Source organism: Drosophila persimilis, unplaced genomic scaffold (assembly GCF_003286085.1).
Source record: "Drosophila persimilis strain 14011-0111.01,24,50 unplaced genomic scaffold, DperRS2 tig00001622-arrow-arrow-pilon, whole genome shotgun sequence".
NCBI lineage: Eukaryota > Metazoa > Arthropoda > Insecta > Diptera > Drosophilidae > Drosophila > Drosophila persimilis.
Window position 1 is genome coordinate 61,583 of NW_020825535.1, and position 25,583 is coordinate 87,165.

The 25,583-nt window shown below is 39.0% G+C and overlaps 5 non-coding genes and 1 pseudogene across 5 annotated transcripts; all 6 read left to right on the forward strand.

Annotated features, from left to right (window-relative positions):
- Positions 1 to 1,702: 1,702 nt before the first annotated feature.
- LOC113567061 lies at positions 1,703 to 3,697 on the forward strand. Its single transcript, XR_003409326.1, has one exon. It is a non-coding gene; the product is annotated as a small subunit ribosomal RNA (ribosomal RNA).
- Positions 3,698 to 4,293: 596 nt separating this feature from the next.
- On the forward strand, positions 4,294 to 4,472 carry LOC113567072. Its single transcript, XR_003409334.1, has one exon. It is a non-coding gene; the product is annotated as a 5.8S ribosomal RNA (ribosomal RNA).
- Positions 4,473 to 4,887: 415 nt separating this feature from the next.
- Positions 4,888 to 8,073, forward strand: LOC113567071 (annotated as a pseudogene).
- Positions 8,074 to 17,725: 9,652 nt separating this feature from the next.
- LOC113567062 lies at positions 17,726 to 19,720 on the forward strand. The gene has a single exon (XR_003409327.1). It is a non-coding gene; the product is annotated as a small subunit ribosomal RNA (ribosomal RNA).
- A 596-nt stretch (positions 19,721 to 20,316) lies between these two features.
- LOC113567073 lies at positions 20,317 to 20,495 on the forward strand. Its single transcript, XR_003409335.1, has one exon. It is a non-coding gene; the product is annotated as a 5.8S ribosomal RNA (ribosomal RNA).
- Positions 20,496 to 20,908: 413 nt separating this feature from the next.
- LOC113567066 lies at positions 20,909 to 24,871 on the forward strand. Its single transcript, XR_003409331.1, has one exon. It is a non-coding gene; the product is annotated as a large subunit ribosomal RNA (ribosomal RNA).
- Positions 24,872 to 25,583: the final 712 nt, after the last annotated feature.

The following is a 25,583-nucleotide window of genomic DNA, read 5'->3' on the forward strand; positions in this document are numbered from 1 at the left end:
GGAATATACTTAGCCGGCAATGTCTGTGTATTTTATATGAATATATATATATTTCTTAGTATATATGAATAATTTTGAAGTGATAGTATTGTATTTTTTATTAAAATACGAAAAGAAACTATTGTTAAGAGGCACTCTCAAGTAAAAATACCCGATTTGCGGAAAGCGTGGCAGAAAACCTATATAGGGAGTGGTAGTCTCGTGCATGGTATATTTCATATGAAAATTTTATAATGAAAAATTATTAATTTATTTCATATGATATGGGGAATATACTTAGCCGGCAATGTCTGTGTGTTTTATATGAATATATATATATTTCTTAGTATATATGAATAATTTTGAAGTGATAGTATTGTATTTTTTATTAAAATACGAAAAGAAACTATTGTTAAGAGGCACTCTCAAGTAAAAATACCCGATTTGCGGAAAGCGTGGCATAAAACCTATATAGGGAGTGGTAGTCTCGTGCATGGTATATTTCATATGAAAATTTTATAATGAAAAATTATTAATTTATTTCATATGATATGGGGAATATACTTAGCCGGCAATGTCTGTGTGTTTTATATGAATATATATATATTTCTTAGTATATATGAATAATTTTGAAGTGATAGTATTGTATTTTTTATTAAAATACGAAAAGAAACTATTGTTAAGAGGCACTCTCAAGTAAAAATACCCGATTTGCGGAAAGCGTGGCATAAAACCTATATAGGGAGTGGTAGTCTCGTGCATGGTATATTTCATATGAAAATTTTATAATGAAAAATTATTAATTTATTTCATATGATATGGGGAATATACTTAGCCGGCAATGTCTGTGTATTTTATATGAATATATATATATTTCTTAATATATATGAATAATTTTGAAGTGATAGTATTGTATTTTTTATTAAAATACGAAAAGAAACTATTGTTAAGAGGCACTCTAAAGCAAAAATACCCGATTTGCGGAAAGCGTGGCAGAAAACCTATACATGATGGACAGTTGATGTCCATCGGTATTGTATACAATATTTGGTACAGTATTGTATATAATATTATTATATGTTGTCATTATACTCAAAGTAGTGTTTAATAGGAGATATTTGTTTTCAAATTGATCTTAATAAAGATAATATAGTGAAACTAACCAAGATATATACTATTTAGTATATATCATTTCTGTTTCGAATTATTATCGTGAATTTTTGGAAATGGTCTTATATGATTAAATATTGTATGAGTGCCATTTCAACAATGTACCAGCATATATAATCAAAGCGATTTATATGCAAATTCAAATATTGCCAAAATATATAAATTCCATTCCACATGAACTCATGTGTTTGGTTTTATTTAATGTATATCACAAAAAACGCATACGAAATTGGATAAATTTTAAATTTGTTGTTAAAATACATAGTTTAAACACAATTAATATTGGTTTAAGCCTATATACGTGTGATAATATATTAAGTGCAAATAAAAAGATATTTTTGAACGAAAAAAAAATGTATATAATAAAATATATATATTTGTATAGAGAAAAATGGCGAATGTGAATGCTATATAAAAATGGCCACAATCGTTTAACAAATTCTCATAAACTGTTGATAAAAAATATTTATTTATTTTTTTTTTTTATTCAAAAGTATTATTGAGTTGTCAAATATTTACATATGTGAGCGTATGCGCACGAAACGAAAACATTATTCTGGTTGATCCTGCCAGTAGTTATATGCTTGTCTCAAAGATTAAGCCATGCATGTCTAAGTACACACGAATTAAAAGTGAAACCGCAAAAGGCTCATTATATCAGTTATGGTTCCTTAGATCGTTAACAGTTACTTGGATAACTGTGGTAATTCTAGAGCTAATACATGCAATTAAAACACGGACCTTATGGGACGTGTGCTTTTATTAGGCTAAAACCAAGCGATCGTAAGATCGTTACATTGGTTGAACTCTAGATAACATGCAGATCGTATGGTCTTGTACCGACGACAGATCTTTCAAATGTCTGCCCTATCAACTTTTGATGGTAGTATCTAGGACTACCATGGTTGCAACGGGTAACGGGGAATCAGGGTTCGATTCCGGAGAGGGAGCCTGAGAAACGGCTACCACATCTAAGGAAGGCAGCAGGCGCGTAAATTACCCACTCCCAGCTCGGGGAGGTAGTGACGAAAAATAACAATACAGGACTCATATCCGAGGCCCTGTAATTGGAATGAGTACACTTTAAATCCTTTAACAAGGACCAATTGGAGGGCAAGTCTGGTGCCAGCAGCCGCGGTAATTCCAGCTCCAATAGCGTATATTAAAGTTGTTGCGGTTAAAACGTTCGTAGTTGAACTTGTGCTTCATACGGGTAGTACAACTTACAATTGTGGTTACTACTATACCTTTATGTATGTAAGCGTATTACCGGTGGAGTTCTTATATATAATTAAGTACTTGTATTTTTTTATATATTCCTCCTATTTAAAAACCTGCATTAGTGCTCTTCATCGAGTGTTATTGTGGGCCGGTACAATTACTTTGAACAAATTAGAGTGCTTAAAGCAGGCTTCAAATGCCTGAATATTCTGTGCATGGGATAATGAAATAAGACCTCTGTTCTGCTTTCATTGGTTTTCAGATCAAGAGGTAATGATTAATAGAAGCAGTTTGGGGGCATTAGTATTACGACGCGAGAGGTGAAATTCTTGGACCGTCGTAAGACTAACTTAAGCGAAAGCATTTGCCAAAGATGTTTTCATTAATCAAGAACGAAAGTTAGAGGTTCGAAGGCGATCAGATACCGCCCTAGTTCTAACCATAAACGATGCCAGCTAGCAATTGGGTGTAGCTACTTTTATGGCTCTCTCAGTCGCTTCCCGGGAAACCAAAGCTTTTGGGCTCCGGGGGAAGTATGGTTGCAAAGCTGAAACTTAAAGGAATTGACGGAAGGGCACCACCAGGAGTGGAGCCTGCGGCTTAATTTGACTCAACACGGGAAAACTTACCAGGTCCGAACATAAGTGTGTAAGACAGATTGATAGCTCTTTCTCGAATCTATGGGTGGTGGTGCATGGCCGTTCTTAGTTCGTGGAGTGATTTGTCTGGTTAATTCCGATAACGAACGAGACTCAAATATATTAAATAGATATCTTCAGGATTATGGTGTTGAAGCTTATATAGCCTTCATTCATGGTGGCAGTAAAATGTTTATTGTGTTTGAATGTGTTTATATAAGTGGAGCCGTACCTGTTGGTTTGTCCCATTATAAGGACACTAGCTTCTTAAATGGACAAATTGCGTCTAGCAATAATGAGATTGAGCAATAACAGGTCTGTGATGCCCTTAGATGTCCTGGGCTGCACGCGCGCTACAATGAAAGTATCAACGTGTATTTCCTAGACCGAGAGGTCCGGGTAAACCGCTGAACCACTTTCATGCTTGGGATTGTGAACTGAAACTGTTCACATGAACTTGGAATTCCCAGTAAGTGTGAGTCATTAACTCGCATTGATTACGTCCCTGCCCTTTGTACACACCGCCCGTCGCTACTACCGATTGAATTATTTAGTGAGGTCTCCGGACGTGATCACTGTGACGCCTTGCGTGTTACGGTTGTTTCGCAAAAGTTGACCGAACTTGATTATTTAGAGGAAGTAAAAGTCGTAACAAGGTTTCCGTAGGTGAACCTGCGGAAGGATCATTATTGTATGTTTCTACCGTTAACAAAAATATTTATATATTGCCAATTTACCAAACAAAATATGTTTTTATAAAATCATAATTGTAAAATAAAATATATTCAGTTGTATATATTATATGTTTATATTAATTATATTGCCAATATACTCATTTAGTAGTAGCTATACATATAACATTGTGTTCTATGTGTGTAGCAATTAATATATAAATACATATTGATGATATTATTACAATAATATTGATTTATAAAATCTGTGTGCATATGTACCATAGTATGCACGCGTTGCGAATATGTATTGTCCATCATAGCTATGGGCATACATTGGTTAATGCAACAGCCTAAAAAGTACAATGTTGTACCTGATTTCAGGTTAATACTTTTATATAAATTGATAATTATCAAACAAGCCAAAATACATATTATATTATTTAACAATATGGTAATATATCGCTTATATAAAACTAAGACATTTCGCAACATTCTTTTAGGATAAAACTAAAATTTATTGAAGGAATTGATATATGCCAGTAAAATGGTGTATTTTTAATTTCTTTCAATAAAGACATATCTGACAAATAAATGAATAAACAAATTTTAATCACTCTAAGCGGTGGATCACTCGGCTCATGGGTCGATGAAGAACGCAGCAAACTGTGCGTCATCGTGTGAACTGCAGGACACATGAACATCGACATTTTGAACGCATATCGCAGTCCATGCTGTTTGGTACTTTAATTAATTTTATAGTGCTGCTTGGACTACATATGGTTGAGGGTTGTAAGACTATGCTAAATAAGTTGTTTAAAAATTTTACGAAATTTTTAAGCATATTGTATATTATTGGATATATATATATATATATATTCATAATATTGATATTAAATGGAAACGCATTATCTCTCATTGTTGTATATATTTGTGTGAGAAGAACGAAGAAAAATATATATTTTTTTGTCCTTTTTGAATCAAATAATACTGAGGAATGTCTAGCATAAAAAAATAATTAAAGTTTTTTCATCTAGAATTGCCTCTTATTAATGTTTCGAAAGGAAATTTTGTTGTAAATATAAATATTTAATATTCTTCGTGATATTCGTTATAAAATACGAATATTATAATGATTTCATTATGAGAACGCTCTATATATAATAATATAGTGTAATTATCATTATAAATTTTAATATACGTATATACAACCTCAACTCATATGGGACTACCCCCTGAATTTAAGCATATTAATTAGGGGAGGAAAAGAAACTAACCAGGATTTTCTTAGTAGCGGCGAGCGAAAAGAAATCAGTTCAGCACTAAGTCACTTTGTCTATATGGCAAACGTGAGATGCAGTGTATGGAGCGTCAATATTCTAGTATGAGAAATTAACGATTTAAGTCCTTCTTAAATGAGGCCATTTACCCATAGAGGGTGCCAGGCCCGTATGACGTTAATGATTACTAGATGATGTTTCCAAAGAGTCGTGTTGCTTGATAGTGCAGCACTAAGTGGGTGGTAAACTCCATCTAAAACTAAATATAACCATGAGACCGATAGTAAACAAGTACCGTGAGGGAAAGTTGAAAAGAACTCTGAATAGAGAGTTAAACAGTACGTGAAACTGCTTAGAGGTTAAGCCCGATGAACCTGAATATCCGTTATGGAAAATTCATCATTAAAGTTGTAATATTTTAACAATATTATAATAATAGTGTGCATTTTTTCCATATAAGGACATTGTAATCTATTAGCATATAACAAATTTATCATAAAATATGACTTATAGTTTATTCAAATTATTATGCTTGCATTTTAACATAGAATAAATGTCATTAATTTGATAAAGTGTTGATAAATTAAAATTAATACAGTGCGTTAATTTTTCGAAATTATATAATGGCATAATTATCATTGATTTTTGTGTTTATTATATGCATTTGTATGATTAACAATGCGAAAGATTCAGGATACCTTCGGGACCCGTCTTGAAACACGGACCAAGGAGTCTAACATATGTGCAAGTTATTGGGAGATAAACCTAATAGCGTAATTAACTTGACTAATAATGGGATTAGTTTTTTAACTATTTATAGATAATTAACACAATCCCGGGGCGTTCTATATAGTTATGTATAATAATATTTATATTATTTATGCCTCTAACTGGAACGTACCTTGAGCATATATGCTGTGACCCGAAAGATGGTGAACTATACTTGATCAGGTTGAAGTCAGGGGAAACCCTGATGGAAGACCGAAACAGTTCTGACGTGCAAATCGATTGTCAGAATTGAGTATAGGGGCGAAAGACCAATCGAACCATCTAGTAGCTGGTTCCTTCCGAAGTTTCCCTCAGGATAGCTGGTGCATTTTAATGTTATATAAAATAATCTTATCTGGTAAAGCGAATGATTAGAGGCCTTAGGGTCGAAACGATCTTAACCTATTCTCAAACTTTAAATGGGTAAGAACCTTAACTTTCTTGATATGAAGTTTAAGGTTATGATATAATGTGCCCAGTGGGCCACTTTTGGTAAGCAGAACTGGCGCTGTGGGATGAACCAAACGTAATGTTACGGTGCCCAAATTAACAACTCATGCAGAAACCATGAAAGGCGTTGGTTGCTTAAAACAGCAGGACGGTGATCATGGAAGTCGAAATCCGCTAAGGAGTGTGTAACAACTCACCTGCCGAAGCAACTAGCCCTTAAAATGGATGGCGCTTAAGTTGTATACCTATACATTACCGCTAAAGTAGATGATTTATATTACTTGTGATATAAATTTTGAAACTTTAGTGAGTAGGAAGGTACAATGGTATGCGTAGAAGTGTTTGGCGTAAGCCTTCATGGAGCTGCCATTGGCACAGATCTTGGTGGTAGTAGCAAATAATCGAATGAGACCTTGGAGGACTGAAGTGGAGAAGGGTTTCGTGTGAACAGTGGTTGATCACGAGTTAGTCGGTCCTAAGTTCAAGGCGAAAGCCGAAAATTTTCAAGTAAAAAATCAGTGAGTAATATTGTCAAATCTTTTATGATTTTTAAATACTTGAATAATTTTGAACGAAAGGGAATACGGTTCCAATTCCGTAACCTGTTGAGTATCCGTTTGTTATTAAATATGGGCCTCGTGCTCATCCTGGCAACAGGAACGACCATAAAGAAGCCGTCGAGAGATATCGGAAGAGTTTTCTTTTCTGTTTTATAGCCGTACTACCATGGAAGTCTTTCGCAGAGAGATATGGTAGATGGGCTAGAAGAGCATGACATATACTGTTGTGTCGATATTTTCTCCTCGGACCTTGAAAATTTATGGTGGGGACACGCAAACTTCTCAACAGGCCGTACCAATATCCGCAGCTGGTCTCCAAGGTGAAGAGTCTCTAGTCGATAGAATAATGTAGGTAAGGGAAGTCGGCAAATTAGATCCGTAACTTCGGGATAAGGATTGGCTCTGAAGATTGAGATAGTCGGGCTTGATTGGGAAACAATAACATGGTTTATGTGCTCGTTCTGGGTAAATAGAGTTTCTATCATTTATGGTAGTTACTTGTTCCCCGGATAGTTTAGTTACGTAGCCAATTGTGGAACTTTCTTGCTAAAATTTTTAAGAATACTAATTGGGTTAAACCAGTTAGTTCTTATTAATTATAACGATTATCAATTAACAATCAATTCAGAACTGGCACGGACTTGGGGAATCCGACTGTCTAATTAAAACAAAGCATTGTGATGGCCCTAGCGGGTGTTGACACAATGTGATTTCTGCCCAGTGCTCTGAATGTCAAAGTGAAGAAATTCAAGTAAGCGCGGGTCAACGGCGGGAGTAACTATGACTCTCTTAAGCAACGTCGAAGTCCTATCCGCGACGTTAAACTGGCGTGGGATCTGGAGCAATCAATCCGTTAGAAGATTGATAGCAAAGGGTCTCATCTCATCCGGTGACAGCAATGTCATTAGCGCCAGAGTGGTAACAGGCGGACTATATTGCTTCAGACAGTTCATGTATCTCGCAGGTTACACTCGAGATTGGACTTAGCCTATACACTATGTTGGAGAGAAGACGCTTGCTACCTAGGCAAAATGTGAAATTAGGTATAAACATCGTGGTTGTAAAACTTGAGGTGGGTTTTTAGTACGTATGCGTGATTACTTCGTAATCATGAATCGTGCATGCTAGTGGGGTTTGGCCTCCACTAGTATCTTTGAAGATTTTCCTTCCTCAGCGATCAAAAAAAAAAAAAAAAAAAATAGCCAAATGCCTCGTCATCTAATTAGTGACGCGCATGAATGGATTAACGAGATTCCTACTGTCCCTATCTACTCAGTTGCTTTTTGACTACCATTCGAAGCAGACGTGTTTTTCAAGCGGTCCGCTATACCGTCGTTCGAATTAAGTAAAAAGTGATTTTTCCAAGTGGAAAATATATCAAAATTGCCGCGAGATCACGCGCTGTTCGTGAGTGAAATCGGGTGTTAATTTGGTGAAAGAACAAAGCAGATATTTGCAAATTAATATTTGCAAAATAAACGCTAAAAACAACCACGTGCGGAACCCTAGTTCGTAAACAAGTGCGAATAGTTCGACAACAAGTCGGAATAGTTCGACAGCACGTTCGAGTTCGAAGCTTTGGTTCGAAGCTTTGGCTCGAGTTCGAAGCGTTCGGTTCGTGTCTCCGCTGAGAAGTTGGTTCGAGTCTCCACTAAGTGCCGATTAGTTGAGTCACGCCAATAGAGGTAGCCACAACCCGCCGGGCTATGGAAATAGAGACGGAGGCCGACGCCAGCGACACTAGCGTGGCTAGTGTAGGGGCGAGCTCGTCGTCGAGCGTTCCCGCCCGCAGGCGGGGTCGGCCGAAGTCCTCAGCCGCCAAACAGGGAGCCAAAAAGATCGGGCTTGGGATTGGGCTAGCTGGAGAGCGGCCGATCCCAGCCGAGAGATCGCCGCCAACGTCGCTCCCCTTTGAGCAGGCTCCATCCACCTCTGCCGCTGCCGCTGCCACCACCGCTGCCAGTACTTCTGCCGCCGCTGCCGCCACCGCTGCCGCCACCGCTGCCGCCACCGCTGCCGCCACCGCTGCCACCACCGCTGCCACCACCGCTGCCACATGCCCGGCAACTGACATTGTCGCGGCAGGCTACTCGGCCATCATCGCAGAAATGTCTGCGATAAGGATGGCGGTGAGCAAGGCTGTACTTAAGGGGCTGATGCCGCCCGAGGCCTCAATGGAAATCCTCGTCGCGACCAACCGGTACGACGAGTTGGTCATGGCCCTGGCTGGGGAAAAAGGTGCGCCTGGAGGAGAGGGCAAGGATGCCGCCTCCACCGAGACCCGCTGCTGCTGCCCACATCGGGCACCACTGCCGTCACAACCGCTGCGTATGCGACAGCCTTCCCAGGCCTGCCCGCACCGAGCGCCGTCGCTGCACCGATCCCAAAGCCTAGGGATACCTGGTCTGCTCTAATAAAGAGCAAAAACCCGGAGGAGACCAGCAAGGAGCTTGTGGAGCGTGTTAAGAAGACCGTGGTGCCGACTCTTGGAGTCCGCGTCCACGAGGTTCGCGAGCTGAAGAGCGGAGGAGCGATTATTCGCACCCCTTCAGTGAGCGAACTGAGGAAGGTAGTGGCCAGCAGCAAATTCACCGAAGCGGGATTGGAGGTCAAGAAGAGGCCGGAGACCAAGCCTCAGGTCGTGGTGTACGACGTGGACACGTCCATAACACCGGAAGAGTTCATGGAGGAGCTCTTCACAAAGAACCTGGAGGAGACCATGACTGCCGCGGAGTTCAAAAAGTCGGTTCACCTGGGCAGTAAACCCTGGTCGGTCACCGACGGCGCCACGATCAACGTGACGCTAGAGGTCGACGCAAAGGCACAGGAGGCGTTGCGCGAATGCGTATACATCAAGTGGTTTAGATGCCGCTGCCGCTCCTTGGTCAGAACATACGCCTGCCACAGATGTGCAGGCTTCGACCACAAGGTGTCGCAATGTCGCCTAAAGGAGAACGTGTGCCACCGGTGTGGACAGAACGGCCACAACGTTGCACGGTGTCCCAACCCCGTGGACTGCCGCAACTGCCGCTTCAAGGGGTACCCTGCAGCACATTCCATGCTGTCAGCGGCGTGCCCGATCTACGGAGCGGTACTGGCGAGGGTGCAAGCTAGACATTAATGTTTAGCTTCATCCAAGCTAATTGTGGCCGTGGCCGAGCGGCTGTGATGGAACTCGGAGCCATCATGCGCAGCTCTGGCCGTCAGTTCGCACTGGTCCAGGAGCCGTACGTCGATGGAGCAGGGCGGATTACCGGCCTTCCTTCTGGAATGCGAGTTTTCCAGGACCGCCGAGGAAAAGCTGCTATCATCGTCGACGAACCGGACGCCATCTGCATGCCAATGGAGACCCTTACCACGGATTTTGGAGTATGCGTCAGAGTTACGGGAAGATTCGGCTCAATCTTCCTATGCTCCGTGTACTGCCAATTCGACACCGACTTGGCGCCGTACCTCAGGTACTTAGATGCGGTGCTGCTGCTGGGCAGCCGCACTCCTGTCATCTTTGGGCTCGACGCGAACGCAGTATCCCCAGCGTGGTTTAGCAAGCTCTCCGAACACAATCGGGGGCAAGCTAACTATGCACGGGGTGAGCTGCTGTCTGAGTGGATAACCGAGATGAGAGCCGGCGTGCTCAATGAAGCCAGTCGGGTGTTTACATTCGATAACCGTAGAGGCCAAAGCGATATCGATGTGACAATCGTCAACCAAGCTGCGACTATGTGGGCCACATACGATTGGGAAGTGAAGGAATGGGACACCAGCGATCACAACATGATCCATGTTGTGGTGACGACTGACCCGAACGACACAGTTGAGCCCATTGCTCCTGTGCCGTCATGGAAGCTTTCCAATGCGCGCTGGCGATTGTTCGAGGAGGAAGTGGTAAGGGAGATTGCCGAATTACCGGAAGACATCGCCGAATCGCCGTTGGACAACCAAGTGTCTGCACTGCGCTCTGTAGTGCACAGTGTGTGCGACAGAGTGCTGGGACGCAGCACACCGAGAGCCGCGAGAAAAGTAGTTTGGTGGACTGCCGAACTACACTCCAAACGCCGAGAGGTCAGGAGACTGAGGCGAAGGCTCCAGGACGCTCGTCGGCATGAGACCGACGCAGCAGAGGAACTTGTGCTCGCGTTGAGGATCTCCTCAGCGCAGTACAAGAAGCTCATCCTGAGATCGAAGGAAGACAACTGGCGACGCTTCGTGGGAGAGAACAGAGATGATCCATGGGGGCACGTCTACAGGATTTGCCGAGGCCGCAAAAAGAGCACGGAGATTGGATGCCTTCGAACGGATGGTAGGCTGGTCGCAACATGGCGCGACTGTGCGGGTGTGCTCCTTCGCAACTTCTTTCCTGTTGCGGAGACGAATGCACACATTGCCATCCCGATCGAGGCTCCACCGGCCCTCGAAGCTTTCGAGGTTGATGCATGCGTCGCCAGGTTGAAGAGCAGACGCTCTCCCGGCATGGACGGCATCACAGGTGCCATTTGCAAGGCATTGTGGCGTGCCATCCCTCAGCACATGACAGCGATGTATTCCCGCTGCCTGGAGACAGGGTATTTCCCAACGGAATGGAAGCATCCCAGGGTGGTTCCACTCCTGAAGGGACCCGATAAGGACCGGACCGATCCTACCTCATATCGGGGTATCTGTCTGTTGCCAGTGCTGGGCAAAGTGCTTGAGGGCATCATGGTGAATCGTCTGAAGGACACCATTCCGGATGGCTGCAGATGGCAATTTGGCTTTCGCCAAGGACGTTGTGTGGAGGATGCTTGGAAACACGTCGTGAGTACTGTTTCGGCCAGCCGGTCGAAATACGTGCTCGGAGTCTTCGTGGATTTCAAGGGAGCCTTCGACAACGTTGAGTGGAATGCTGCACTACGCCGCCTCCTTGAGCTGGGATGCCGAGAAGCAAGCTTGTGGCGAAGTTTCTTCTCCGGCCGGAGTGCGAGCATCGTCAGTAGGCATGGAGTAGCCACTGTTCCGGTGACAAGAGGTTGCCCGCAGGGGTCCATAAGTGGTCCATTTATATGGAACATCTTAATGGACGTGTTGCTCCAGCGCTTAGAGCCCCTTGGTGCGCTCAGCGCGTATGCTGACGACTTGCTCCTCCTCATCGAAGGGAATGCCCGATCAGAGCTCGAACAAAAAGGAGGTGAGTTAATGTCCATCGTAGGCGCTTGGGGAGTTGAAGTCGGCGTTGCCGTTTCAACTAGCAAGACGGCGATCATGCTGCTCAAAGGCATACTTAGACGGCCGCCAGTGGTACGGCTTGCTGGAGCAAACCTGCCATATAAGTGCAAGTATCGGTACCTAGGCATCACGGTCGGCGAGCGGTTGAGTTTTCTCCCGCACATCACGGGCTTGCGTGATAAGCTGACCGGAGTCGTAGGGGCATTGTCGCGCGTACTGCGGGTCGACTGGGGACTCAGTCCCCGCGCAAAGCGGACAATATATGCCGGACTCATGGTGCCCTGTGCACTATTTGGTGCCTCGGTTTGGTCTGTCGTGACGACGACGCAAGTGGTTGCCAGGAGGCATCTGCTTGCGTGCCAAAGGATCGTCCTGATTGGATGCCTACCGGTATGCCGAACAGTGTCCACCATGGCGCTGCAAGTACTAGCTGGAGCCCCCCCGTTTGATCTGGTTGCCAGACGCCTGGCAATCAGCTTCAAACTAAAGCGTGACTACCCGCTGGAGGAGAGCGATTGGCTGTACGGCGAAGATTTGGCAAATCTTAGCTGGAAGCAGAAGATGGCGCGACTAGACGAAGACCTGTTGTGCGAGTGGCAACGCAGATGGGATGATGGTGACTCCCCAGGACGGGTGACGCACCGCTTCATCCCGAACGCAGGCTTCGTCTACAGCGAACGAAGGTTTGGCTTCACGCTGCGCGCTGGGTTCCTGCTGACGGGCCACGGATCGCTCAATGCATTTCTGCATGGAAGAAGCCTTAGCGACACGCCAGCATGTCTATGCGGCGCAGAACGCGAGGATTGGCAGCACTTCCTATGTGCTTGTCCCCTCTATACAGACTTGCGAGACCTCGATGGACTTGGAGTGCAGTACACGGATGGCGACTGGACCTTCTCCGATGTGACGGCTTCTCAGGAGAGAATGCGGACTCTCGACAGGTTCGCCGGACTGGCGTTCTCCAGGCGACAACAGCTGCTGAATGCGCAAGCGGCGCACGGGCTGGGTGGATTCCCTATCCAGGCCGGTCGGGGCTAAAAGGGAGGATCGAGCTGAGTCCTTAAGATCGGTACCACGGGTTGTGCAGTTCCAAGGCTGCACATTGAGGTCGGCCCCCTAGTGGGAGTATCGTGGTGGCTGTGGTTGATACCCAAACGTTACGCGGGGAGAGCCGCTAGGCTCCTCGTGGAGTTGCGCTCTCAACCGGGTGCCGAGACCCATAGATCGGAAGACGTGTTAGATACACCTCGCCCCTCACCAAGGGGGATTGTATGCCCGACCAGGATACTTTCAATTGGTACCAGAAGAGTCGCTATGTACATAGCTATAGCTTCTTTTTAGGGGCGCTAACTGGCGCATTGTACCAGGTTCCTGCGTATGTAGCGGTGGTGCGTGATGGCGTGATATATGTAAATATATCGCACTAATCGAGGCTAAGCTGCAAATAAACATTAGACGCCGTGGTTGAAATCCCTCCCTGAGGAACCGCCACGTAAAATAAAGCTGAGAGATCAGATTCATTCTGTCCCTATCTACTATCTAGCGAAACCACAGCCAAGGGAACGGGCTTGGAATAATTAGCGGGGAAAGAAGACCCTTTTGAGCTTGACTCTAATCTGGCAGTGTAAGGAGACATAAGAGGTGTAGCATAAGTGGGAGATATTAGATTTCGGTTTGGTATCGACAATGAAATACCACTACTCTTATTGTTTCCTTACTTACTTGATTAAATGGAACGTGTATCATTTCCTAGCCATTATACGGATATATTTATTATATCTTATGGTATTGGGTTTTGATGCAAGCTTCTTGATCAAAGTATCACGAGTTTGTTATATAATCGCAAACAAATTCTTTAATGAGAAAATGCATTTATGTATTTTCAATTTGAAAATTTGGTATAACTCCAATTACTCAGGTATGATCCAATTCAAGGACATTGCCAGGTAGGGAGTTTGACTGGGGCGGTACATCTCTCAAATAATAACGGAGGTGTCCCAAGGCCAGCTCAGTGCGGACAGAAACCACACATAGAGCAAAAGGGCAAATGCTGACTTGATCTCGGTGTTCAGTACACACAGGGACAGCAAAAGCTCGGCCTATCGATCCTTTTGGTTTAAAGAGTTTTTAACAAGAGGTGTCAGAAAAGTTACCATAGGGATAACTGGCTTGTGGCGGCCAAGCGTTCATAGCGACGTCGCTTTTTGATCCTTCGATGTCGGCTCTTCCTATCATTGTGAAGCAAAATTCACCAAGCGTTGGATTGTTCACCCATGCAAGGGAACGTGAGCTGGGTTTAGACCGTCGTGAGACAGGTTAGTTTTACCCTACTAATGACAAAACGTTGTTGCGACAGCATTCCTGCGTAGTACGAGAGGAACCGCAGGTACGGACCAATGGCACAATACTTGTTCGAGCGAACAGTGGTATGACGCTACGTCCGTTGGATTATGCCTGAACGCCTCTAAGGTCGTATCCGTGCTGGACTGCAATGATAAATAAGGGGCAATTTGCATTGTATGGCTTCTAAACCATTAAAAGTTTATAATTTATTTTATAAACGACAATGGATGTGATGCCAATGTAATTTGTAACATAGTAAATTGGGAGGATCATCGATCACCTGATGCCGCGCTAGTTGCATATAAAAACATTATTTAATACAATGACAAAGCCTAGAATCAATTGTAAACGACTTTTGTAACAGGCAAGGTGTTGTAAGTGGTTGAGCAGCTGCCATACTGCGATCCACTGAAGCTTATCCTTTGCTTGATGATTCGATATATATAAATTTATTCTTTATATATGAAAATTATTTTTATATATTTATATGAATATATACCTATAAATGGTAATATATATATATATATTAAAAAGAATATATTTTATATAAATATGGATAAATTATTTATCCTATATAAATTACGTTGGCTTGAATATGAATATAATGTTATATTATAAGTTTGTTATACTTAATTACATATGAAATGATACTTATAAAAATTGTATTATGTGAACACACGAAACATAGTGTATATGCATATGTGCAAATGTGAATGTATATATGAAATAATATGAATGCAAAAAGCATGGAGTGATCGTATGTGGAACTTGGAAGTATTTCTAATATTGGAATTTAATGATATGTGATATGAATGCAAGAATTAAATAGTTTGGTATATAAAATGTGATAATATTATATGTTATATTATAACATGAGCATGATTTGATTATGAATACAGAAAATATAAAGATATATTTTATATACATATGTACAAATATATGTATATTTGGAGTGATCGTATGTGGAACTTGGAAGTATTTCTAATATTGGAATTCAATGATATGTGATATAAATGCAAGAATTAAATAGTTTTGTATATAAAATGACAATATTATGGATATGGGGAAACATTCACCATATCCTAAAAATTATAACATGAGTATGATTTGATTTTGAATAGAGAAAATATAATGATATATTTTATATACATATTTACAAAAATATATGTATATTTTTGAAATTGTGTTATAATGAATAAAAATAACAAATAACGCCGAGGTGTGCTATAAAGTATCAATATTAGGTTTTATATGGATATGGATATGGATATGGGAATGTTTCTCATATATAATATAACATTATAGCATAATCACATTGCGATTATAAATATAGAAAATATAAAAATTTATTTAATATAAATAGATATATTACGTGTATATGTGAAATTAAAGCAAAGATACCAGCTGATATGATATCTTTCATGTAAATGAATGATGAATGTAATGAAAAATAATTAATTTAATTTCATATGATATGGGGAACATACTAAGTCGGCAATGTCTGTTTATTTTATATGCGTATATATATTTTTCTTAATATATATGAATAATTTTGAAGTGATAGTATAATATTTTGTATTAAAATACGAAAAGAAACTATTTTTAAAAGGTACTCTCAAGTAAAAATACCTGATTTGCGGAAAGCGTGGCAGAAAACCTATATAGGGAGTGGTAGTCTCGTGCATGGTATATTTCATATGAAAATTTTATAATGAAAAATTATTAATTTATTTCATATGATATGGGGAATATACTTAGCCGGCAATGTCTGTGTATTTTATATGAATATATATATATTTCTTAGTATATATGAATAATTTTGAAGTGATAGTATTGTATTTTTTATTAAAATACGAAAAGAAACTATTGTTAAGAGGCACTCTCAAGTAAAAATACCCGATTTGCGGAAAGCGTGGCAGAAAACCTATATAGGGAGTGGTAGTCTCGTGCATGGTATATTTCATATGAAAATTTTATAATGAAAAATTATTAATTTATTTCATATGATATGGGGAATATACTTAGCCGGCAATGTCTGTGTATTTTATATGAATATATATATATTTCTTAGTATATATGAATAATTTTGAAGTGATAGTATTGTATTTTTTATTAAAATACGAAAAGAAACTATTGTTAAGAGGCACTCTCAAGTAAAAATACCCGATTTGCGGAAAGCGTGGCAGAAAACCTATATAGGGAGTGGTAGTCTCGTGCATGGTATATTTCATATGAAAATTTTATAATGAAAAATTATTAATTTATTTCATATGATATGGGGAATATACTTAGCCGGCAATGTCTGTGTATTTTATATGAATATATATATATTTCTTAATATATATGAATAATTTTGAAGTGATAGTATTGTATTTTTTATTAAAATACGAAAAGAAACTATTGTTAAGAGGCACTCTCAAGTAAAAATACCCGATTTGCGGAAAGCGTGGCAGAAAACCTATATAGGGAGTGGTAGTCTCGTGCATGGTATATTTCATATGAAAATTTTATAATGAAAAATTATTAATTTATTTCATATGATATGGGGAATATACTTAGCCGGCAATGTCTGTGTATTTTATATGAATATATATATATTTCTTAATATATATGAATAATTTTGAAGTGATAGTATTGTATTTTTTATTAAAATACGAAAAGAAACTATTGTTAAGAGGCACTCTAAAGCAAAAATACCCGATTTGCGGAAAGCGTGGCAGAAAACCTATACATGATGGACAGTTGATGTCCATCGGTATTGTATACAATATTTGGTACAGTATTGTATATAATATTATTATATGTTGTCATTATACTCAAAGTAGTGTTTAATAGGAGATATTTGTTTTCAAATTGATCTTAATAAAGATAATATAGTGAAACTAACCAAGATATATACTATTTAGTATATATCATTTCTGTTTCGAATTATTATCGTGAATTTTTGGAAATGGTCTTATATGATTAAATATTGTATGAGTGCCATTTCAACAATGTACCAGCATATATAATCAAAGCGATTTATATGCAAATTCAAATATTGCCAAAATATATAAATTCCATTCCACATGAACTCATGTGTTTGGTTTTATTTAATGTATATCACAAAAAACGCATACGAAATTGGATAAATTTTAAATTTGTTGTCAAAATACATAGTTTAAACACAATTAATATTGGTTTAAGCCTATATACGTGTGATAATATATTAAGTGCAAATAAAAAGATATTTTTGAACGAAAAAAAAATGTATATAATAAAATATATATATTTATATAGAGAAAAATGGCGAATGTGAATGCTATATAAAAATGGCCACAATCGTTTAACAAATTCTCATAAACTGTTGATAAAAAATATTATTTATTTTTTTTTTTTATTCAAAAGTATTATTGAGTTGTCAAATATTTACATATGTGAGCGTATGCGCACGAAACGAAAACATTATTCTGGTTGATCCTGCCAGTAGTTATATGCTTGTCTCAAAGATTAAGCCATGCATGTCTAAGTACACACGAATTAAAAGTGAAACCGCAAAAGGCTCATTATATCAGTTATGGTTCCTTAGATCGTTAACAGTTACTTGGATAACTGTGGTAATTCTAGAGCTAATACATGCAATTAAAACACGGACCTTATGGGACGTGTGCTTTTATTAGGCTAAAACCAAGCGATCGTAAGATCGTTACATTGGTTGAACTCTAGATAACATGCAGATCGTATGGTCTTGTACCGACGACAGATCTTTCAAATGTCTGCCCTATCAACTTTTGATGGTAGTATCTAGGACTACCATGGTTGCAACGGGTAACGGGGAATCAGGGTTCGATTCCGGAGAGGGAGCCTGAGAAACGGCTACCACATCTAAGGAAGGCAGCAGGCGCGTAAATTACCCACTCCCAGCTCGGGGAGGTAGTGACGAAAAATAACAATACAGGACTCATATCCGAGGCCCTGTAATTGGAATGAGTACACTTTAAATCCTTTAACAAGGACCAATTGGAGGGCAAGTCTGGTGCCAGCAGCCGCGGTAATTCCAGCTCCAATAGCGTATATTAAAGTTGTTGCGGTTAAAACGTTCGTAGTTGAACTTGTGCTTCATACGGGTAGTACAACTTACAATTGTGGTTACTACTATACCTTTATGTATGTAAGCGTATTACCGGTGGAGTTCTTATATATAATTAAGTACTTGTATTTTTTTATATATTCCTCCTATTTAAAAACCTGCATTAGTGCTCTTCATCGAGTGTTATTGTGGGCCGGTACAATTACTTTGAACAAATTAGAGTGCTTAAAGCAGGCTTCAAATGCCTGAATATTCTGTGCATGGGATAATGAAATAAGACCTCTGTTCTGCTTTCATTGGTTTTCAGATCAAGAGGTAATGATTAATAGAAGCAGTTTGGGGGCATTAGTATTACGACGCGAGAGGTGAAATTCTTGGACCGTCGTAAGACTAACTTAAGCGAAAGCATTTGCCAAAGATGTTTTCATTAATCAAGAACGAAAGTTAGAGGTTCGAAGGCGATCAGATACCGCCCTAGTTCTAACCATAAACGATGCCAGCTAGCAATTGGGTGTAGCTACTTTTATGGCTCTCTCAGTCGCTTCCCGGGAAACCAAAGCTTTTGGGCTCCGGGGGAAGTATGGTTGCAAAGCTGAAACTTAAAGGAATTGACGGAAGGGCACCACCAGGAGTGGAGCCTGCGGCTTAATTTGACTCAACACGGGAAAACTTACCAGGTCCGAACATAAGTGTGTAAGACAGATTGATAGCTCTTTCTCGAATCTATGGGTGGTGGTGCATGGCCGTTCTTAGTTCGTGGAGTGATTTGTCTGGTTAATTCCGATAACGAACGAGACTCAAATATATTAAATAGATATCTTCAGGATTATGGTGTTGAAGCTTATATAGCCTTCATTCATGGTGGCAGTAAAATGTTTATTGTGTTTGAATGTGTTTATATAAGTGGAGCCGTACCTGTTGGTTTGTCCCATTATAAGGACACTAGCTTCTTAAATGGACAAATTGCGTCTAGCAATAATGAGATTGAGCAATAACAGGTCTGTGATGCCCTTAGATGTCCTGGGCTGCACGCGCGCTACAATGAAAGTATCAACGTGTATTTCCTAGACCGAGAGGTCCGGGTAAACCGCTGAACCACTTTCATGCTTGGGATTGTGAACTGAAACTGTTCACATGAACTTGGAATTCCCAGTAAGTGTGAGTCATTAACTCGCATTGATTACGTCCCTGCCCTTTGTACACACCGCCCGTCGCTACTACCGATTGAATTATTTAGTGAGGTCTCCGGACGTGATCACTGTGACGCCTTGCGTGTTACGGTTGTTTCGCAAAAGTTGACCGAACTTGATTATTTAGAGGAAGTAAAAGTCGTAACAAGGTTTCCGTAGGTGAACCTGCGGAAGGATCATTATTGTATGTTTCTACCGTTAACAAAAATATATATATATTGCCAATTTACCAAACAAAATATGTTTTTATAAAATCATAATTGTAAAATAAAATATATTCAGTTGTATATATTATATGTTTATATTAATTATATTGCCAATATACTCATTTAGTAGTAGCTATACATATAACATTGTGTTCTATGTGTGTAGCAATTAATATATAAATACATATTGATGATATTATTACAATAATATTGATTTATAAAATCTGTGTGCATATGTACCATAGTATGCACGCGTTGCGAATATGTATTGTCCATCATAGCTATGGGCATACATTGGTTAATGCAACAGCCTAAAAAGTACAATGTTGTACCTGATTTCAGGTTAATACTTTTATATAAATTGATAATTATCAAACAAGCCAAAATACATATTATATTATTTAACAATATGGTAATATATCGCTTATATAAAACTAAGACATTTCGCAACATTCTTTTAGGATAAAACTAAAATTTATTGAAGGAATTGATATATGCCAGTAAAATGGTGTATTTTTAATTTCTTTCAATAAAGACATATCTGACAAATAAATGAATAAACAAATTTTAATCACTCTAAGCGGTGGATCACTCGGCTCATGGGTCGATGAAGAACGCAGCAAACTGTGCGTCATCGTGTGAACTGCAGGACACATGAACATCGACATTTTGAACGCATATCGCAGTCCATGCTGTTTGGTACTTTAATTAATTTTATAGTGCTGCTTGGACTACATATGGTTGAGGGTTGTAAGACTATGCTAAATAAGTTGTTTAAAAATTTTACGAAATTTTTAAGCATATTGTATATTATTGGATATATATATATATATATTCATAATATTGATATTAAATGGAAACGCATTATCTCTCATTGTTGTATATATTTGTGTGAGAAGAACGAAGAAAAATATATATTTTTTTGTCCTTTTTGAATCAAATAATACTGAGGAATGTCTAGCATAAAAAAATAATTAAAGTTTTTTCATCTAGAATTGCCTCTTATTAATGTTTCGAAAGGAAATTTTGTTGTAAATATAAATATTTAATATTCTTCGTGATATTCGTTATAAAATACGAATATTATAATGATTTCATTATGAGAACGCTCTATATATAATAATATAGTGTAATTATCATTATAAATTTTAATATACGTATATACAACCTCAACTCATATGGGACTACCCCCTGAATTTAAGCATATTAATTAGGGGAGGAAAAGAAACTAACCAGGATTTTCTTAGTAGCGGCGAGCGAAAAGAAATCAGTTCAGCACTAAGTCACTTTGTCTATATGGCAAACGTGAGATGCAGTGTATGGAGCGTCAATATTCTAGTATGAGAAATTAACGATTTAAGTCCTTCTTAAATGAGGCCATTTACCCATAGAGGGTGCCAGGCCCGTATAACGTTAATGATTACTAGATGATGTTTCCAAAGAGTCGTGTTGCTTGATAGTGCAGCACTAAGTGGGTGGTAAACTCCATCTAAAACTAAATATAACCATGAGACCGATAGTAAACAAGTACCGTGAGGGAAAGTTGAAAAGAACTCTGAATAGAGAGTTAAACAGTACGTGAAACTGCTTAGAGGTTAAGCCCGATGAACCTGAATATCCGTTATGGAAAATTCATCATTAAAGTTGTAATATTTTAACAATATTATAATAATAGTGTGCATTTTTTCCATATAAGGACATTGTAATCTATTAGCATATAACAAATTTATCATAAAATATGACTTATAGTTTATTCAAATTATTATGCTTGCATTTTAACATAGAATAAATGTCATTAATTTGATAAAGTGTTGATAAATTAAAATTAATACAGTGCGTTAATTTTTCGAAATTATATAATGGCATAATTATCATTGATTTTTGTGTTTATTATATGCATTTGTATGATTAACAATGCGAAAGATTCAGGATACCTTCGGGACCCGTCTTGAAACACGGACCAAGGAGTCTAACATATGTGCAAGTTATTGGGAGATAAACCTAATAGCGTAATTAACTTGACTAATAATGGGATTAGTTTTTTAACTATTTATAGATAATTAACACAATCCCGGGGCGTTCTATATAGTTATGTATAATAATATTTATATTATTTATGCCTCTAACTGGAACGTACCTTGAGCATATATGCTGTGACCCGAAAGATGGTGAACTATACTTGATCAGGTTGAAGTCAGGGGAAACCCTGATGGAAGACCGAAACAGTTCTGACGTGCAAATCGATTGTCAGAATTGAGTATAGGGGCGAAAGACCAATCGAACCATCTAGTAGCTGGTTCCTTCCGAAGTTTCCCTCAGGATAGCTGGTGCATTTTAATGTTATATAAAATAATCTTATCTGGTAAAGCGAATGATTAGAGGCCTTAGGGTCGAAACGATCTTAACCTATTCTCAAACTTTAAATGGGTAAGAACCTTAACTTTCTTGATATGAAGTTTAAGGTTATGATATAATGTGCCCAGTGGGCCACTTTTGGTAAGCAGAACTGGCGCTGTGGGATGAACCAAACGTAATGTTACGGTGCCCAAATTAACAACTCATGCAGAAACCATGAAAGGCGTTGGTTGCTTAAAACAGCAGGACGGTGATCATGGAAGTCGAAATCCGCTAAGGAGTGTGTAACAACTCACCTGCCGAAGCAACTAGCCCTTAAAATGGATGGCGCTTAAGTTGTATACCTATACATTACCGCTAAAGTAGATGATTTATATTACTTGTGATATAAATTTTGAAACTTTAGTGAGTAGGAAGGTACAATGGTATGCGTAGAAGTGTTTGGCGTAAGCCTTCATGGAGCTGCCATTGGCACAGATCTTGGTGGTAGTAGCAAATAATCGAATGAGACCTTGGAGGACTGAAGTGGAGAAGGGTTTCGTGTGAACAGTGGTTGATCACGAGTTAGTCGGTCCTAAGTTCAAGGCGAAAGCCGAAAATTTTCAAGTAAAAAATCAGTGAGTAATATTGTCAAATCTTTTATGATTTTTAAATACTTGAATAATTTTGAACGAAAGGGAATACGGTTCCAATTCCGTAACCTGTTGAGTATCCGTTTGTTATTAAATATGGGCCTCGTGCTCATCCTGGCAACAGGAACGACCATAAAGAAGCCGTCGAGAGATATCGGAAGAGTTTTCTTTTCTGTTTTATAGCCGTACTACCATGGAAGTCTTTCGCAGAGAGATATGGTAGATGGGCTAGAAGAGCATGACATATACTGTTGTGTCGATATTTTCTCCTCGGACCTTGAAAATTTATGGTGGGGACACGCAAACTTCTCAACAGGCCGTACCAATATCCGCAGCTGGTCTCCAAGGTGAAGAGTCTCTAGTCGATAGAATAATGTAGGTAAGGGAAGTCGGCAAATTAGATCCGTAACTTCGGGATAAGGATTGGCTCTGAAGATTGAGATAGTCGGGCTTGATTGGGAAACAATAACATGGTTTATGTGCTCGTTCTGGGTAAATAGAGTTTCTATCATTTATGGTAGTTACTTGTTCCCCGGATAGTTTAGTTACGTAGCCAATTGTGGAACTTTCTTGCTAAAATTTTTAAGAATACTAATTGGGTTAAACCAGTTAGTTCTTATTAATTATAACGATTATCAATTAACAATCAATTCAGAACTGGCACGGACTTGGGGAATCCGACTGTCTAATTAAAACAAAGCATTGTGATGGCCCTAGCGGGTGTTGACACAATGTGATTTCTGCCCAGTGCTCTGAATGTCAAAGTGAAGAAATTCAAGTAAGCGCGGGTCAACGGCGGGAGTAACTATGACTCTCTTAAGGTAGCCAAATGCCTCGTCATCTAATTAGTGACGCGCATGAATGGATTAACGAGATTCCTACTGTCCCTATCTACTATCTAGCGAAACCACAGCCAAGGGAACGGGCTTGGAATAATTAGCGGGGAAAGAAGACCCTTTTGAGCTTGACTCTAATCTGGCAGTGTAAGGAGACATAAGAGGTGTAGCATAAGTGGGAGATATTAGATTTCGGTTTGGTATCGACAATGAAATACCACTACTCTTATTGTTTCCTTACTTACTTGATTAAATGGAACGTGTATCATTTCCTAGCCATTATACGGATATATTTATTATATCTTATGGTATTGGGTTTTGATGCAAGCTTCTTGATCAAAGTATCACGAGTTTGTTATATAATCGCAAACAAATTCTTTAATGAGAAAATGCATTTATGTATTTTCAATTTGAAAATTTGGTATAACTCCAATTACTCAGGTATGATCCAATTCAAGGACATTGCCAGGTAGGGAGTTTGACTGGGGCGGTACATCTCTCAAATAATAACGGAGGTGTCCCAAGGCCAGCTCAGTGCGGACAGAAACCACACATAGAGCAAAAGGGCAAATGCTGACTTGATCTCGGTGTTCAGTACACACAGGGACAGCAAAAGCTCGGCCTATCGATCCTTTTGGTTTAAAGAGTTTTTAACAAGAGGTGTCAGAAAAGTTACCATAGGGATAACTGGCTTGTGGCGGCCAAGCGTTCATAGCGACGTCGCTTTTTGATCCTTCGATGTCGGCTCTTCCTATCATTGTGAAGCAAAATTCACCAAGCGTTGGATTGTTCACCCATGCAAGGGAACGTGAGCTGGGTTTAGACCGTCGTGAGACAGGTTAGTTTTACCCTACTAATGACAAAACGTTGTTGCGACAGCATTCCTGCGTAGTACGAGAGGAACCGCAGGTACGGACCAATGGCACAATACTTGTTCGAGCGAACAGTGGTATGACGCTACGTCCGTTGGATTATGCCTGAACGCCTCTAAGGTCGTATCCGTGCTGGACTGCAATGATAAATAAGGGGCAATTTGCATTGTATGGCTTCTAAACCATTAAAAGTTTATAATTTATTTTATAAACGACAATGGATGTGATGCCAATGTAATTTGTAACATAGTAAATTGGGAGGATCATCGATCACCTGATGCCGCGCTAGTTGCATATAAAAACATTATTTAATACAATGACAAAGCCTAGAATCAATTGTAAACGACTTTTGTAACAGGCAAGGTGTTGTAAGTGGTTGAGCAGCTGCCATACTGCGATCCACTGAAGCTTATCCTTTGCTTGATGATTCGATATATATAAATTTATTCTTTATATATGAAAATTATTTTTATATATTTATATGAATATATACCTATAAATGGTAATATATATATATATATTAAAAAGAATATATTTTATATAAATATGGATAAATTATTTATCCTATATAAATTACGTTGGCTTGAATATGAATATAATGTTATATTATAAGTTTGTTATACTTAATTACATATGAAATGATACTTATAAAAATTGTATTATGTGAACACACGAAACATAGTGTATATGCATATGTGCAAATGTGAATGTATATATGAAATAATATGAATGCAAAAAGCATGGAGTGATCGTATGTGGAACTTGGAAGTATTTCTAATATTGGAATTTAATGATATGTGATATGAATGCAAGAATTAAATAGTTTGGTATATAAAATGTGATAATATTATATGTTATATTATAACATGAGCATGATTTGATTATGAATACAGAAAATATAAAGATATATTTTATATACATATGTACAAATATATGTATATTTGGAGTGATCGTATGTGGAACTTGGAAGTATTTCTAATATTGGAATTCAATGATATGTGATATAAATGCAAGAATTAAATAGTTTTGTATATAAAATGACAATATTATGGATATGGGGAAACATTCACCATATCCTAAAAATTATAACATGAGTATGATTTGATTTTGAATAGAGAAAATATAATGATATATTTTATATACA